Source organism: Nipponia nippon, unplaced genomic scaffold, assembly GCF_047370975.1.
Source record: "Nipponia nippon isolate SJK-2023a ecotype South Korea unplaced genomic scaffold, ASM4737097v1 scaffold_4, whole genome shotgun sequence".
Lineage (NCBI taxonomy): Eukaryota > Metazoa > Chordata > Aves > Pelecaniformes > Threskiornithidae > Nipponia > Nipponia nippon.
Window position 1 is genome coordinate 18,389,102 of NW_028262358.1, and position 17,574 is coordinate 18,406,675.

The 17,574-nt window shown below is 44.7% G+C and overlaps 1 long non-coding RNA gene across 1 annotated transcript; it reads left to right on the forward strand.

Moving 5' to 3' along the window:
• The first annotated feature begins 1,598 nt into the window (after positions 1-1,598).
• Positions 1,599-11,781, forward strand: LOC148053172 (uncharacterized). Its single transcript, XR_015708076.1, has 6 exons — positions 1,599-6,160; positions 7,174-7,222; positions 8,161-8,268; positions 9,757-9,887; positions 11,242-11,381; positions 11,685-11,781. It is a non-coding gene; the product is annotated as an uncharacterized LOC148053172 (long non-coding RNA).
• Positions 11,782-17,574: the final 5,793 nt, after the last annotated feature.

A 17,574-nucleotide genomic window follows, 5' to 3' on the forward strand; every position in this document is an offset into this window, starting at 1 on the left:
GTTAAAGAGAAAATAAAAACAGGAAATTGCTGATTTAATGGAATTCTGGGTGCCGAACCTCTTTCCCTGTCTTTGAAAAGACAGCAAGCTAAGCAAAACTCCAGCTTCTGCAAGAAATGTGAAGTTTTAGCTTCTGAAATGGCTTGGGAATTGAGGAATTGGGAATTTGTATATCTGGAATTCTGTGACCTTTTTTCTTTGCGTGCAAATATTAGGGAGAAGCCTTCTGCTAGCAGCTGGTCAACTTGATAGCTGCAGCTGAAGAACTGAGGTGAAAGGATCATTCTGTTGGTGCAATGGAGCCCGAGGGGCTTAAGACCTCTTCATTTTGGTAGAATGTTAGACTGTGAGATGTTAAAGATTACTTACCCCAAAGTCTATGATTTGAAAACCACCGTTGAGGTGAATTCATTAAAAGCCTATGAGGCTTAAGCAAGCCCACTGCAGCTTTAATCAGTGGACTTCGGATTGCTCTTTTAACCTACAGGCTGTTGCCATCGGTATCACCTTGATGGCTCTGTGGGAGAGTTTAGCCTCATAAATTTTGACTGCTCCTCCTTGAGACGCTTTGTGTGTGAATACAGATAACTTACCTGTAGGGAACAAGACGATTGGTTACACTACTGCTAGCAACAGAGGAGACACTGCTATTTGGTGTTAAATGTTATTTTGTAGTAGCGCAGTAGCCTTGGATTCCCAAACAAGGCACGGCTGGCACAGCAAAACGTGCCACTACAGCGAACTTGTGCCTGACGTGTGATGGTGTGCCTATGCTGCCTTAGGCAAAGAAGGCAGCAAGGAGATCACAGTGCACAACGGACTCCACTGTGGTTTATGGAGACCCCAGAATTTGTGCTCTTGGGCTGCAGCTTGGGCTAGCAGTGGTGCTGTGACTTTTGCCAAACATTAGCTGTATCAGAGTTTGTTACCTGCACTATGATTTCATCCTGTAGTTGCAGTGTAGGTGTACCCAAAACTGAAGTACTTCATTAAAGCTCCTGACTACCATTTCAGCAAAACACAGTTTTGGGAAGATGAAAATATTGGATGGTGTGTTTGTGGATTGAAGTAGCATTTTAGTTATGCTTTCTATGGATGTTCAAACGAACTTTTGAAATGGCATACGTATCTTGTAGCTCTGTTAGAAAAGGCAGCATTACACTGGGCTCTGGGGATGGCTACAGTCAGCTGACACTGGCTTATTCTTACAGGGCAAACTGGTCTCTACAGATTTCTGCCAGAGCTGTAGGAAACAGTCAGCAGATCGTCAGTGAATTAACAGGTAAGGAACCAGTGAAGCTGCAGTTCAGGACACGATTGCCAGATGTAAGGAAGAGGTGACTGGGCAGGCTGTAGCATTGACGTGGGAAAAGGCTAGCTGCTTAATCAACCCTATCTTGGAAGAGAAACCTAAGCTGTGATCTGCCAGTACCGTTCTGCAAAAGCCAGAAATAGCGTGTTGCGTTTCCTTCTTGGGCCTGCCTTCAATTCTTTAAAAAAACGATTTAAAAAAAAAAAAAAATCCGGTGAAGCTTGGTTTCCTGTGGCTTGAGGGCTTTGCGGACTCCCTGAGGCCTGACAGGGATGACTGCTTCAGACTTTGTTTGACTGGGGCACTGATGAGGATCGCTCTCCAATCTGGGCCCTGTTTTTGCAGGACTTGAAAGAACTATGCAATTTTGAGACCCTTTTCTTCACAAGCTGGAGTTAAAAGTGCTCAATAGCTTAAAAAGATCACTTTGAGTGATGACCTGATTGACGATGTCACTCTGTAAGCCTTTTTCTTCTTTCAGGAAATCTGAAATATTATGGCCAAAGAAAATGAGCTCCTGTCTGTCTCATCAACTATTACGTGGCAAAGACATTCAACGGCTTCTGACAAGCCTAATTTTGACAGCGTGGTCTCATTGTTGCTTCCCGCACCACCTCTCTCTGGTGTAAGGATTTCTGGTACGTGTAGGAAATTATAAGGGGAGAAATCTCACATTTGCCTTCCAGCCTTTTGTTTGTTTACTGATAGGGTTGTTCTTATTCAAATGGATTTCTGTGATGCTGGTAAAACTGCTGGCAGTCTAATGCCAGCCTTTCACTAGGTAAGGGCCTTTCCAGCAGGGTATTCGTGACATTATCATCTCTCTCATCCTCAAGTCTAGGCAGAGGTTATTTGGGAATGATACTTGACTGGACATCCTGCTCTGGGTAGAGATGATGTGAAGGAAGACCTCGTACACCTTGTTCACAGGACACTTCCATTGCTATGCTACATCTCTTTCCATCTGATGTTATTGTCGGTGGGATCTGTTTACATTTGCATTGCAGCTTCTCCTTTTCAAAAGGAGGTGACTGTGAGACAGCAGTCTGTGCCTCTTAAACGTGGCATTTCTCTCTCAGGGGCCTGAAATACCTACAGTTTGGTACAGGCTGCTCTGTCTTCTGCTCAGTTTGAAGGGGTGGCTGCGTTCCTGTTTGACTTGTTACTGCAAAAATAAACCCTGGCATTTCTTGTCTAAGAAATGGCCATAATGTCTCTTCAATGGGAGGCAGGTTATGGAAGAGAAACACAGATAAAAGAGTAAAGAAAATATTTGTGTGTGTGTGTGTGTGTGTGTGTGAGGGGGGATTCAAACCTTACTAAACCAGACAATTTCACTCAGCGGCAGCAGAGGTGGAAGAAATTCTAGAGATAAGCTTGCACCTTTTCTTGATGACTTGTGTGTGTTCAGGGACGGTGGAAATCAGTTGGGCACCGTAGAGGATCTAAGGGCGCCTGATAAACCGAGGAAGAGACTGAATTTAAGCGTTTCTGTTTCTTTTGAGAAACCTCATTGAATGTCCTTGCTGTGGGACACTGATAACGGGAAGTGCAGAACCAGAGCTAAGTTTCTGGCCTCTTTGTGTTTGGGTGAAGGCAGCTGGAAAGTATTCGTCCTTCAAAGTAGGCTCTGTTTTTGTTCTTATTATCTGAAGCATTTAACACTAGCAGAAACTTGCATTTCTTACAGAAGTAAAAATAGGAGAAGGAATAAAAAGCTATGGCATTCATTTGCATTTCCTAAGTGTCTGACAGCAGTAGGTGGAGAGAAGGGTGTTCAGACCTTACGTTTCGACTCTGCCCATGAGAGAGGTGTCTGCTTGCCTGACATCAGGATCCAGGGCTGTTTCCCTCTAGGACTCAGGGATGTTTAGATTTGGGATTTGGCTTTGTCCGTTTGGAAGCATTTGATTTGACTGTTGTAAACATTTACAAGTGTTTGAAACAGTAAGTTTACTGAATTACAACAGACTGCATGCCACAGTTGTTTGCAGACTAATGGCAGACATTGCAATAGATGCAGTTGGTGAAAGAGGGAGACCCCTTTCCTGCCAGGGGAACACAAGGCAGAATGGCTAGCTCATACAAGGGTGCTTAGCCAAAAAACCACCTGGTGACTTTCATCTGTCCTTGTAGACCAACTGAGTACCACAATCTTCTGTCCTTGCATGTGTTTGAAGACTATTATTGTAAGCACAACTACATGGTGAGTACAGAAGGAAGAAGAGTATGTTTATTACTTTTCAGGGGTGGACATTTGCTCCAGTGCACTGTCAAGAAGGTGGGATGCTCTGAGGGAGGTGGTGAGAATTCAGGTGCATCCCACGGACAGGGGGCAGAAACAGACTCTGTGGCTACGCTGCTGGTGGTATTTGGCCAGCAGATCTTTTTCCCCGTCCTACCCATTTTTATTAGGTTTAGTCTGGTGTGGAAATCCATGTGCAGATATGCTTTAGTCCAGACAGTGCAGCTGCCCATGCCCTCAACTAGAGCAAGTTGCTTAGGCTTCCTTAGGGCAATCTTTTTGCTTTAGGGAGTAGGGGGAAAGTAAAACCTACCTTAGCTCAGTCAGCACCCACAGATGCACATGGTGAAATGCAAAAAAAAGCCATAACTGCATGAATCTGTAGTGACTGCTGCACCTTCCCTACAGAATTACAGTTTAAGGATTTGGGGAAGTGCCTGCTTTTGGCAATATTAGAGGGTCACTCCTAGTATCACTATACCAGCATGATGGATTAGTCATTTTGGCTCAGAAGGGATCGATGGATTGTCTATTCCATCCCTCCCTGCTGAGGAGGGATTAGCTTAGTGATGTACTCAATAAGCCTCCATTCTTGGGATGAAGTTTCCCAGCGTGATTTCTTATTGTAGCCGAAAGTACATTAGAGAGATACGATTTAGGTCACAAAAGTAGAACGCTTGAAAAATGCCAGATTTCCGATGGATTGGGTAGCACATGGTTATCCTCTCCCTGCATACGTGCAGCCTGGGGGTGAAAGTGGTATGTGATCACAAGAGTAAGGATGGCAGCAACATCAACCTCTTATAGGTATGCACTGAGCTTGTAGTTACAACCTCCATCCCACCATTGCGAACTTCGGACTCTGACTTTTTAATAATTTTGTTTCTAAAGGTAATTTGGATATGAACTTCCCAATGTGCATTTAACTGGCAAAAGTAAAAGAAACTCGGATTAAGCATTTGTAATTGCTTGCTGCTTCATGACTGGGATTTGAACTGGAAACCCCATTTGATGCAGTAACCGTTGCTACTTAAGATCCAAGGCTGACTGATACTTAACCAGCAGCTGGAGGAAGCTTTTCATCAAAGGCGGCTGAGCAGATGTCAGCCCTAGGCTTTAGAGGTTTTCAGTTGATGTAAGGTCTCAGCATGGGAGAGGGAACTTTTTTCCAGTTTGTATGCTGGTTCTGGTTAGGTGGGGGAGGTGGGGTTTTGGTTTTGTTTTTGTTTCTGTTTTTTTCCCCCTCCTGATGCCTGGAGTTGGTGAATTTCCTACCCCATATAGGGCTTTGGAGGAAGAGATGAGAAGATGCCAATTACTCTGTATCTCCTACCCAAACTGCTTGACTGACTCTCTTGCTTCCAGCCTCCTGAGTTGGGAAGGTTCCTGCTCCATGCATATTCCCTGTCAAGGAGAGAAATGCCCCATGATTCATGTGCCACATTTCTGGAAAAGGGAAGAGCAGTTGGAGGTAGCTTACTGTCTATCTCACCCCGCTTCATTTGCTCTATCAAGCCGCAGGTAAGCTCAGGGCTTCTGGAAACCTTGGCTGCCTGTCAAAACAAACCTGAGGCACAGAAAACCAGCAGCTTTTAACACTCAGTCCAGTGCAGATTTAGGACAAAAAATTCCACTCTTTGTATGAAATCAAAAATAAACACAAAAGCTATTTCCCCCATAAAACTCATTTCAGCGGCGTTGGTATTTTTATGTCTAAAGGCTGAAGAGGAAGCTGGTGGAAGCCTGCTACAGGGATGGAGGGGAAGGCAAAGGCAGAGAAGGACGCTCTGCCAGAGGTTTTGCAGTTACTTGCTGGAAGTGTTGATGCTTAGATGCTTAGATATTGGCTACAGGTGCCTTGGGGAAGGTGATGCTCCTGGCTCCTTTACCTGTCTCCTTTTCTACTCCTTCTCTCCCTATTCCCTGCAGCCCTGTTGTGCTTTGTTCCTCCTTCTGTGCTTTTGCCTCTTGTCATCTCCCCACACTGCCATGCGTTCCTCTCTCTCCTTCCTTCCCCGCTCCTTGCATCCCTGCTGAGCGTTCAGCAGGTGCCCTTGTTCCTCCCAGCACGGCATCAGAGGCTGCGGTTCTCTGGTGCCAGGCTCAGCTCTTCGCCGCAGGCTCCTCCTCACCCCTGCGCGGTGACAGAAATGCTGGTGGCGTGGCTGTGTGGTGAACCGGTGCAGGGAGACAGAAAGGCTGTTGCTGGTCTGATTCACTGGGCTGTCACGCAAACAGCACATGCAGCCTTGCTAGGAGACTGCTGGGGTGATGCAAAGAGCAGCCAAGGCTTGCTTGCACCGGCACTACCTCTGAAGCCAGGTTTTTATCCCTGTCCCTTCTGTGCTGCCAGGGAGGCACGAAGAACAGAGACACAAGGGAAGTGATCTTACTGTTCCCAGTTCCTGCTCTGGTGGCCCAGATGCTCAGGAGAGACAAGTATGGAGAAGGCTCTGCTCATCTCTTCTGCACGGGGCTGGTGCGCAGCGTGGACAAGGAACTGAGCTGGAACGTTAACGCGTCCCTCTGCAGACACGCAGGCAATGGGCAAAAGGCATGCACTGGTGTGACAACCCTATCAAATTTCAAGGCCCAGCTCCAAGGTATTGTGTCACAAAATTTTTTTAACAAAGTAATTGGACACTTTGTTTTAAACGGGCAAAATTATATACATCCCCTGAGCCTTGTTTTCAGAAGCGCCTAACCATTTCTAGATGAACTATTTTAGAACATAATAACCTATCCTGAAGCAGACCTCCAGCGTGGAAAACTTTAACCCGACTGTTTAATTCTTAGTAAGTAAAATTATAACCAGCTGAAAACAGAGCTGTGTATTGGAAAGTGCCAAGCAGCTTTAATTTAGGAGTCGCTTTTTGCACAGACGCTTCAGTTTGCCAGAAAAGAAAGGAGAGCCCAGCTGCCAACAAGTGCATCGGTTTGGACAGAGGAATGGAAAACTACATTTTTGCCTTTCATTTATTGTGCTTTGATATCTCTTTTCAGGATGCATACATACATCTGGTTTTTCTTGTCTTAAATGGATAGTTGTACAAAACTGAGCAGAGGCACATGTTTTTGTCCATCTTTTAACACTGTAAAATTAAGTGTCTACGGTATTGCCTTAGAAATGGCTTAGTTCAGTGACTTTTTCCAGCACTGACTAGCTGCCAAATAATCAGTGTTTAAAAGACTCTGGACCTGATTCTTCTCTCTTACACACTGTTTTTTCTCTTGTCATCAGCTGCCTTCATTGGAGCTACTCATTCCCTACAGGCTTAGTCTGAGTAGAAATATTTGTTTATTTATTTATTTCTGTATATATACAGAGTATGTACACATATATAGAGAGGATTTATATAGAATAGAAATGAAATCATAGTAACTAACTGGTGGGTTTTGGTTTTACTTGACATTGTGCACATGTGCTTAGATCGCTAGTCTCCTGAACTTACTTGTAAGCACCTTTTCCCTAAAGAATACCTCTGCAGGTGGTCTTTAGAGTTTTGTGTGACTTTGCTGTTAGCCGTAAATTTTCCCATCTGCATCAGTTAGAGGACCAGACTGAAATACTTGTTATAAGAACACTAAACCATTTCTTTTCTTTTTCTTTTTGTAGGCAGTACAAAATACCATCCTGGTTTGAGGTCCCAGAACTGGCAGCTCAGGTGAAATGCATGCCCTAACCACTCACAGCTTAGGCTTTACACTGTAGCACTAAGTGGAAGTGATGTCCTTTCCTACTATCAAGCTTAGTAACAGCTGTGATCAGCTTTGGAATGACTAGCAAATCATCACAGTTTTCCACGCTGTATGCCACATACTGCACATGTTTATATTTGACAAGTGAGAATGATATTACCCAGCATTTTTATATAAGGTTCTAACCCAAAGACTCCAAGGCCTTTTACAAAACAAGCTGAGAATGACAACTCACTCTTGCGTGTGGATGCTCAGAGACTTAGATGATTCACCCAGAGTTTACGCTACAGTTCTGAGGTCTTACAGCTTGTGACTCTGGGAGTGCACTGACTCTGAGTAAAAATCTTTATCCATCGACATTGGATGGCTGGCCTGGGGTGGCAGGGAAGTGCTGCTTGGTGAAGGCGTGCTGAGGATGTGTAACCTGAGGGTAATGGTCAGTAAGGTTATATTACCCCAAATATTAACTCAGTTGTCCCTTATGGCAAGGCTTAGACTGGTGCTGAATTCACATGACAGCAAGCAATGAAATGGTATCATTTTTCAGTCACCTTTCAGTGATTTCTTTAAGTCCTCTTAAATAAACAAATCTGGTGATCTGCCATCTTCATTTCTTCCCTGCCTTCGCTCCTGTCTTTTATCTCTGCCTGTTCATCACAAGCTGAACGCTTCTTGTTGTGACATCCTGCCGAGCCACCATCCTCTTTCTTGAAGACCTTTTGCTCTCTATTCTTCCCACCTACTCTGACCTTCACCAGGCTCCACCCTTCTCCAGTCCCATCATATACTGTATTTTCTTGGCCTTGGCTGCTCTCTGCATCCTCTTTCTACTTCACCAAATCCATGTTGTTTCTTACCAGATCAAGTGGTGTTCAGAGCTCTTACTGACTCCTTTTTTTTCTAGGTTGCAGGTAAGATTGGTGTGAAATGTGCCAGAGACTTGAACAAGGGTCCTCAACAGATATTCCAGCTCTCCGTTTTGAAACTGATCCTGAAAGTCTTTAAGATTAATGTAGGATCATTTCCATCGCTCCCTCAACAAATGCAGCACTTCTGACTAGGCTGCTGCCTCTGTGCTTTGTGTGTATCTGATTACCATCCCCAGCTTATCTTTAATAAAATCCCAAGCTGCCCTGGCTGCAGCTGGTGGGGTGTGATAGAGGTGACAAAGTTAATTTACAGGAGGGGAAGCAAGCAGTGATAGGGACCCCTGCATAGAGGTACCATTATTTTCCTCCCTCAGCCTGAGAAACAATAGAAAAAGAGAATGCTGCAGCTGGGCACTGCAGTATGTATCTATAGATGGAGGATTGCCTTGCATACTCCCTTCAATACCTTTTTTTTATAGAGGGGTATTTTGTGCTCCTCTGATATTTGATGTGGCCAGATCCCAGAGAGGAATGCCAGCCACTGTCAAATGTCTGCTACACATGTTGCTTTGTTTGCGTGTTGCTTTGTTTGCGTGTTGCTTTGTTTGCGTGTCCCTGTGGGATAAATCCAGCTTCTCTGCAAAGCACCAGCGTTCCACACATCTGCTCTATCTTAAAGATTTCTGTTGTTAAGAAAATGCTGTTGCATTCCCTTCCAACTTCACCCGTGAGCTGAGCTGACCCTTATGGGGTGGTCTGAACCCAGCTCAGTGCCAGCTCACCTCCTGGGGGCGTCTGCTTCTCACTCCCCCTTCATTAGCTTTACAGTGAGATATGCCCATTGTAATAATCAATGTTTGTGTTCAAAAAATGTTAATGGCTGGGTATATACCACATGCCATCTGTTATCAACGCTGTATTTTAATGAAGAGCCCTTCTCTGACAGCACAAGGGACTCTGTGGAAGTTTCAAGATCTAGAAATATCGGGGAGTGAAACCTGAAGCAAAATTTGGCAGCTTTCAAATTATTTATTACCTGGGACTTTCCCTGAATCGCTGCAGCCTAGAGATGCGGTTCTGCCTGCTTTCTGAGCCTCTGCCAGGTCTCCCTGCCTAACTTTTAGCTGAGGGATGGGCACTCTGCCCTTACTGGGGAGAACCTTTCTCTGATAAGTATACCAGGGCCTTAAGACAAACATATGTCCTTAAAAGCTTTTCCCCTGAAAATTCTCATTTTATTTTCCTGGTTGGTCAAAGCTGCTAACGAAGATGATTTGCTTTGTCCTCACAGAATAACTTCAGACCTCCTTCCCAAGGAGGCTGCAGTTGTAATTTGTGATTAAAGTATTTCAGTATTCCTGGCTGAACCAGAGGTCCGTGGGATTGCGGGGGGATGAGGGTTTGTGACTGACTTGAAGGATATATAATATTTGGGGTAAAATACACCTGTGCCACTTCAAGTTCTCAGGCCAGATCCCAATTCGTGTTTGTTTCCTTCCGAAATAAAACTCGGGTCAGGTTCTTCCCAAAGCTATGCTTCAGCGCTGTTTATTGCAACATCAAGCTTTGGAACAGACGTTGTTAGTCTCGTGTTGGTTTATAGGAAATCTAAAGCAACTTTATTTCCCCAGTGTTCCGCACCGAGGATGTCAGATTTGGAGCTTTCCAAGGAAGCTGCTGCCTTAAAATAGACCAAGAGAATTCCTATTGTTCAGGTGACATAATGAGGCTGAGATGCAAATGCAGAGGGAAGCAGTAGCTGGTATGTTTTGACTGATTCTTTTTTTCCTGACGTCTTCTTTTTTCTTTCCTTTTTTTTTTTTTTTTTTAAATAATATATTTTATGGGGGAGAATAGGGGAAGATCAGCGGCCAGCTTCTGTCTGGTGAAGTTGGGATGCACAGCCTGCACAGAGGGTGAACGTGACTTAACGCCTACATCTGACAGGAACCGATTTAGACATTTTCTCCATCTCTGCAGAGGGCTGCACTGCAGTATTAAACATCGGTGCCTGATTTGTTCCCCCCTCCCCCTTTCTCAAAGGAGGAGAGGAGGAACAAGCAGAAGTTAATAGCTGGTGGCCAGTGCATTCACTGTAGCTTTATAAGCACTGAATTGAAGTCCTTGCCCCAAAATGTGTGGGTAGGTTCTGATATAAAACCAGGTCCCCTTTGCAACCATAAGCATTGCACTGTGAGGAGGGGAAGCTGATGTAAGCAGCACCCTGACCACAAATTCTGCTGAGGACCACAGGAACACATCTCAGTCAAGCTTCATTGAACCCAGCACGTCCTCACAGACTGTTTGAGTGAATCAGCGTTTACCAGCATCAGGCTAAATTTTGTTGTTGAAAATCCTACTTGCATCAAATGGAGTCCGAAGCAGGGCAGCTGGTACAGCCCTGGAAATGAAGAGGCCTCGGGTCTATGCCCAGTTCTGCCACCAGCCTTCTCCTACAACCCCTTTCCTACAAGGTCATTTTACTTTTTGTCCTTCAACTTACCCCCATCCTGTGTGAAATAAGAGGGCTACGAAAGACCTAGAAGTTATCTCTCCAAAGTATTATTTTGTCAACTAAAAAAGCCATGGCAACATAAAGCTACAACACAGTTTCCATCACAAGACTAACTTGAGTCAGTTACTGCCTTTGAAACATCTGTGGTGTGGGCTAAAAGTAGACTTACTACCAGAATTGAAGTACATTGAAGGAGTCACAAAAAATATCCCAAAACCGGGGGAGGAAAGAGGGAATATCAGATAAGAGAGGGGGGAAACAAAAGAGTGCAACAACAGTTATGAAATACCCAACAGTTTCCTTGCTTCTGTTGTCGTCGTTCTTTTTCCAGCCGGACTGATGAGTTTGCTAGATTTGTTGAATTGTGATATAGTGAACAGAACCACTGTTGAGACTCTCATTGTTAAGTTTCTTGATACTAACAACATTCCTGCAAGGAATGACCTGCAGCTAGGGGTTTATACCACCGCTTCCTTCTGTAGGACTGGGAAGTTGTAGGAGTCCTACCTAAGGGATTTATCCAGATGTGTACCAGTTCCTATTTTGCCTTTATCCTACATTATGCTAACATCTATCCTTGCTGCATTCCTCCCTGTTCTAGGAATGCATCCATCTAGAGGTTGGAAATGTGGGAATAAGATCACCAGATGATATTTTACTTGGAGAAATGCAAATATATGTCCTGGAAGGGGAAAATTTGCTTCTCTGCGAGAGAGATTTGAGACATCTGAAATAGCTGAGGTGGGAACGTTTTGGTCATGACTTTGTGATGTGACTAGCAAAACGGGCCAGTCTGGGGCCTGCCTGTATGAAGGCAGCATGCCCTTGGACACAGCACACTTGCTTGGATCTGTAAACGGCACAAAGGATTTTTATTAAAGAAACACATTTCTATAATGCTTTTCACTTGAAAATGCTTTTTCACTCAGAGTGCTTTAGTAGGCTCAGAAGACGCTGGGGAACAATCGATGCAGAAGCTGTGCTGTAAATCTTGCAGCATTTATTTCTACAGAAGTCGTCTTTTCTTACTCCCTTTTTACTCAGACATCAAAAGGAAAAGAACAACAAGACGAAGGCAAAGGCTGAGGCTCACTCCCAATGCTTTTCTCTATCATTTTTGCCAAAGAAAAGAAGAAAGGAAACGAACACCATTGCATGTAAATGATCTTTTTTCTTCCTTGCTTACTTCTAGACACACTTCCATTGGTTCACTATCATTAAGCAGAAGGTAGTGAAATGATTTATATGTCAGACCTAACAGACAATATTGTAATCGTACCATTCTTTTAATAGATACTTTGACTCCTGCAAGCTTTGAATCAAAACCTTTATTTCAAATGCACACATACTTCAGCAAATTTCAGAAGTAATTGCCAGTTTCATGGTTTGTACCTGATAATACACTGAGCTAAAGCCAGGATTTGAAAGTTTGGAAAATATGGTTCTGGATTTTTTAGTCAAAGGCCATCCGAGATAATGAGCAAGAAGAAAGGAAGAGTGTTAATGCTTTATGGGTCAGGTGTGCAGGGGTGTGTGATATACTTGGTGCTTTTAAGATATGCCAGAAAGTCTAATCCCAAGGCCAGGGAGGCAACCCAGCAAGCAGAGGAATTTGGATAATAAAAGGAAGTATCAACACGAATTGATGACTGCTGTAGTTAGGGCGTGCATTAAGGGGAGTTTAAAGCCCCCTTAAAGAGAAATACAGGCTCTGCAGTGTTGTTAGGAGAGCATTGTCTGAGGGATGGACCAACGAGCAAAGTATGCTGGAGAAGGGGGACAGGCTTATGTGCAGCCTTGAAGGAGGATGGGGAATCATTGCGGCTCCTGTACACACGTGCCAATGCTGTGGCTGTGCCGGGATTGCTGGGCTCATCCCGGCTGGCGCCCACGCAGCCACACATAGTAGGTGCTGCTGTTTCAATGCTCGACGTGGGGAATCGAGGACAGGGTTTGCAGGGGTGCAGCGAGCATCTTCTGCTCTCACAGAGGCAAGTGAGAAGTATTGCTTGCTCTGAAAATCAGGTTTTGCTCTTTTCAGACTAGCTGTTTTTGTAAATACTGACCTTGCCGGTTTTGGTGCCTTGTCCTGGTACAGGAGTGTTTGGAGATGTTCCTGTGAAAAGGGTAATTTCTTCTTGGTTTTGTAATATTTTACATTAAAATCTCCTTTGTCCCTTCCTTTCTGCCCTTCCCCCAAAGTGTAGTCTCCTGTCTCCATAAGGAGTGTACCTGGCCTTGGCTGGTGCGTCACCTCTCCATCCACCCCGGGGACACTAACCTGTGATGAAACTCTACTGACGCCGAGCTGATGAAAATTGCGTGGGAGACTCTGAATGAGAAGGTGTGTAGAAGTCAGTCACCAAGGTAAAGCAAATCTTTTCAAATCCCTTCCTTGGCAGGCAAAATAGGAAGAGTCTCTGAGCGTGGTAGGTAGGGGGTGGTTCACGGTGCTGTGCTGGCTGCACCACGCAATGCTCTGGCCCCCGGGGTGACTCTCCTGAGGGCTGGTGGCACCAGCAGCAGGGACTGAGCTTGCTCACAGTGGGAAGTCAGGCATTTTGCTAGAAGGTATTTATGCACATGAGTACTGGCTATGTGATGCAGCAGCTGTGTCTCACAGTGTGAAGCCTGCATCACCCTGTCATCTTGATGAAACAAGGCCGGGGTGGAAGGACCGCTCCCCCCACCATCATAGCTGATAGCAGCTCTCTGTTCCCACGTAATGGGCAGTCTCCCTGCGCATAACAAACAACCTTTGGAGGACTGTGGAAATAGAAATGCTAGGGTGTAAGTAGGCCTCTTGATTGAACCTTCACCTTGTCTCCTGAAACAGTAATCACTGTGTAACCTTCGTGATAAACTAGTTCATGCGCTGAAGAAAGCAGAATCCAGACTGGCTGTGAGTGGTCCTGTAGCCTTGTGTGTGTTACAGATATGTACAACTCGCACCCCGTTATCTGTCTTTTGCATAGCATCTCTGAGAGAATATAAACCCTGTGGTGTTCACACCAGCAGAGCCTGTTTCTCTGCTGCTCAATCTTCTCTCTTGTAGCTATCGTAAATAAATGGCTGCTCTTCTGACCTGACCCACATTTATACTCTCATTATTCCACGATGGGATGGACGAGCCAGCAGCTTGCACTGTGTTTGAACAACATTGTCTACATCTTAAAACACCTGAGATACAACGCTCTGTAGCGGGGCTGCTGGTGTCGGAGACAGGGCTTGTGCACTGTTTTCGAGTACCTGGGAGGCTGTGCTTTGGAAATTGGGCATTTCACTGATTTACATATACTGTGAGGAGAAGGCTCATTTAATCATATGTAGCCTGGAAAGACAACGAAGGGTGGCACTTGACCAGACACAGTTTTCCGAGGTTACCACTGGATGCTCATCGTTCTCTCCATCGTTATTCCAGCCTAGCAAATATTGCCCTCACAGAAGTCAGGGCTGCTTTACGACAACTTGTGCCATTTATATTGGCTAGAGAAACACAACTTGCGTGAAAAGACATACGATTTATTTTTAGTCTACTTAAAAGCTTTACCAGTCTGCTTAAAGAGTCCCCATCAATCCACTTACAATGATGCTAACAATGATAAATGGTATTATCTAGACTATTAGAGAGAAAGGGGATAAAAGAAAAAAATCCTTAACATGCCAGTGTCAAAACTAATACACACACACAGCTCTTTAGCTGCTGCAGCTTGCCCCGGGTTCTGCCCAGGCACCGGATTCAGAGGCGCTGGCTGTTCCCCAGGAGAAGGTGGGAGGGCTGCAGGTAGCACAGACCCACCAAGTCCTTTACGCCCAGCAATGCGACGCCAATGGTGGGGCCCCTCCGTCTGCCTCGCCGGGGTGGTGGTGGTGGGGATTCTGCCTCCTCCTCTGCTAGAGTCCATCTGGGGCTGTTTCCACCCTGTTTCTAAGGCGCTCTCTCTGCTGTGCTCCTCAGTCCCCAGAGCCAGGTACATCCGCACTGGGCCTCCAGGCAGAGCCACGCACACCTTGCAGAACTGCTCCTCACCCTCCTTCCTGCCCGCGAGCGCTGTTTCCCAGACCCAAGGTCACGTTCCTCTGTTGGTGCAGCGGTTGCCCATGGGGGAGTAGTTCATAGCTCCGGGGCTGCCGGTATCGCCCTGTGCCGGAGGTTTCAAGGCCCCGCTGCCCTCCCCTGCCCGCACCCCCACGACACATTTTTCCTGCCGGCTCAGGGACCGATTGCTGTGCCCGCAGCTGCTCCTGCTGCGCTGCAGAGATACAGCCCAGCCGTGCTGCTGGAGGCCTTTCGGCGCCCCTTGGACCAGGCGAAGCAAAACCTGAGTGCAGATGGGTGAGGGCCCCGGGTCGTTAGATGGTTGCTGTTATAGCTACGGAGCTCACACAAAGCTCCCCACATGGCAAGTCCCAACCAAAGCAAGGCTGGCGAACCTCTACGTTAGGTTTTGCAGTATTAGTACACAGCCTGTGGTCTGTTTCTTGCAGCGGCAAGACCTTCATGGGCTATGGTCATACAGACCCCCTTCTGATAGTCCACAGCCATAAGCTGTCACACACGAGTCCAGCAAGGACGTTGCAAACCCTCCTGTGGCTCAAGGCTCCTTGCCAGGACCGAGCAATCAATCTTCTTGGAGGCATTTGCTTTTTCCTATCTGGTCTTGCCTCGTGTGGGTCTGAGGGTGGCCTGTTGGTCTTGGCTTTGCTGTATAGCTGCTACTTGGTTTACTTAATATTTGGTTTTATAGACAGGATAATTTGTGCAATTAACCAAATACCCAGGATTACACTTCTAGGCTGCACAGGCTAGTTAAAGTTTCAGTAGCTGATGGGAATCCCGCCAAGGAGGGATTTACACCAAGAATGTTGCTCAGCACCTTTTATTGTGGTTGTAGTAAGAGCAACTTGCTCAGTCTTGTCACGTACTGCAAACCTTGCTTTGGTGGCTTGTTTCACTGCCTGTGGGACTACAAATGTTACAACTGGATGCTCCATTACTGGCCACAGCAGCTCAAAACCTAAACAAAATATTACTAGGCTTCGTTTAGTACACAGTTAAAAAGTTTCTAGTAATTTTAGTGTCACTTCTAAAAGCATTGTATAATTAAAATCGTACCATTAAATTAAAGTCATGTTAAATGCACGTGTATTATCAGACAACTTAGACATGCAGAGGTGATTTCTGGATGCTGGGTATACACACAAACACAGCTGGATCCCACATAAGTGATTACAGACACACTAGAAACCAAGGGATACATTTCATATTCGCATCTGGCTAAACTCTGTTCTAAACTGATTGAAAACTGGTATCTTCTTGCATGCAATTTGCACGTCTTTAGTGCCTCCTGCTTGCTGGCATCCTTCCAGAGAGGCGGCTGGGAGCTGCCCGTCATCACTGGTGTACAGCTCTCATCTCAGAAACCGTCCTGCTCTAAGTTTCTAAAATCACCTCATCATCTCGGTCTCTTCTCCCAAGTAACGAGCGATAGGACGAGAGGAAACGGCCTCAGGCTGCGCCAGGGGAGGTTTAGGTTGGATATTAGGAAAAACTTCTTCACCGAGAGGGTGGTCAAGCATTGGAACAGGCTGCCCAGGGAAGTGGCTGAGTCTCCATCCCTGGAGGTATTTAAAGGACGGATAGATGCGGTGCTTGAAGACATGGTATAGATGGACTTGGCAGTGATAGGTTGATGGTTGGACTCGATGATCTTAAGGGTCTTTTCCAACCTTGACGATTCTATGATTCTATGATTCTATCTCCTCCATAACAAAATAGAATTTTTCATCAGACCAATACATGATTACATATCATACACATATGTATTGTGTTGATATCCCCATCACTGGGGAACCTTCAGTTTTCTACCCATCTCACCACCATCAGCTTACACATAGGTGCTCTAAGTTATACTCAAAACCATGCTATGCAGTTTTCCTAAAGTAAAGCTACACTAATGATATATTTTTTTAAATATAACTGATCCTATCAGAAACTTCTACACTCGATTTGTTCATCTTTCTTTTTGTAGTACTCAAAATAGTATCATGCTTTGCAGATACAACTACATGTTTTCAGTGTTACATATACAGGCATTGCATCGTGTGCTGGTGATCTGTTAATCACGATTGCTATCAATAATAGGAGGTATGTCCATCCTCATCAAGGGAAACAAGGTTTCTCTTGTTTGGAGATGGTGACCCCTTTAAACTGGATCCATTTTTTTCCTTGTCACCACAGTTTGCTTATGCTTTTCTCTTGCTTGAACTTCAGCAAGAGTAACTGATCTAAAAACAAAGATTAGATTTTTCCCTTCGTCTATGATTCTATGATAATAAAGCAGAATAAAAGCAGGAAAGAAAATGTTAAGCAACATGCAATTAATAATATTGATAAGTTGGAATGGCTACTTATTCTTCTATGCTACCTATGGAAGACAAAAATAGCAAAGATTGTTATTCATAGTCATCTTAGTTAAACAAGGTAGATCATTTACACCCATAGGACTTTTTGATGATATTAAGGATCTAATAAACTCATCTTTGTATATTTTTATACAATTTATTAGCTTATTTATTAGCTAAACTGCTGCTTACCAATCCTCCATCGTATTTGTTTTCCATTGGTTCCGTCTCTTCTCTGTAACAGAAGAACTTTGTATTTTAATTAAAAATCTATTACCTTAATGCATACTCTTTTCCATGATTGGTCTTTTTTGATTTTTTTTTTATTTTACCTTTTCTTCATTCTAAGAAAAAAAGCTGGTGTTAACACATCAACTAAAATCATGTATTACAGGCTTAACTTTTAGCTTTCAAAGCGAACTTTGTCCCAAGTCAATTAGAATATTTTATCACTAATTACCCTCCCCTCAAACCTTTATATATACATGCTTAATCTGCCATTTTCCCAGCTTCTAGCTTTTCATGTGTT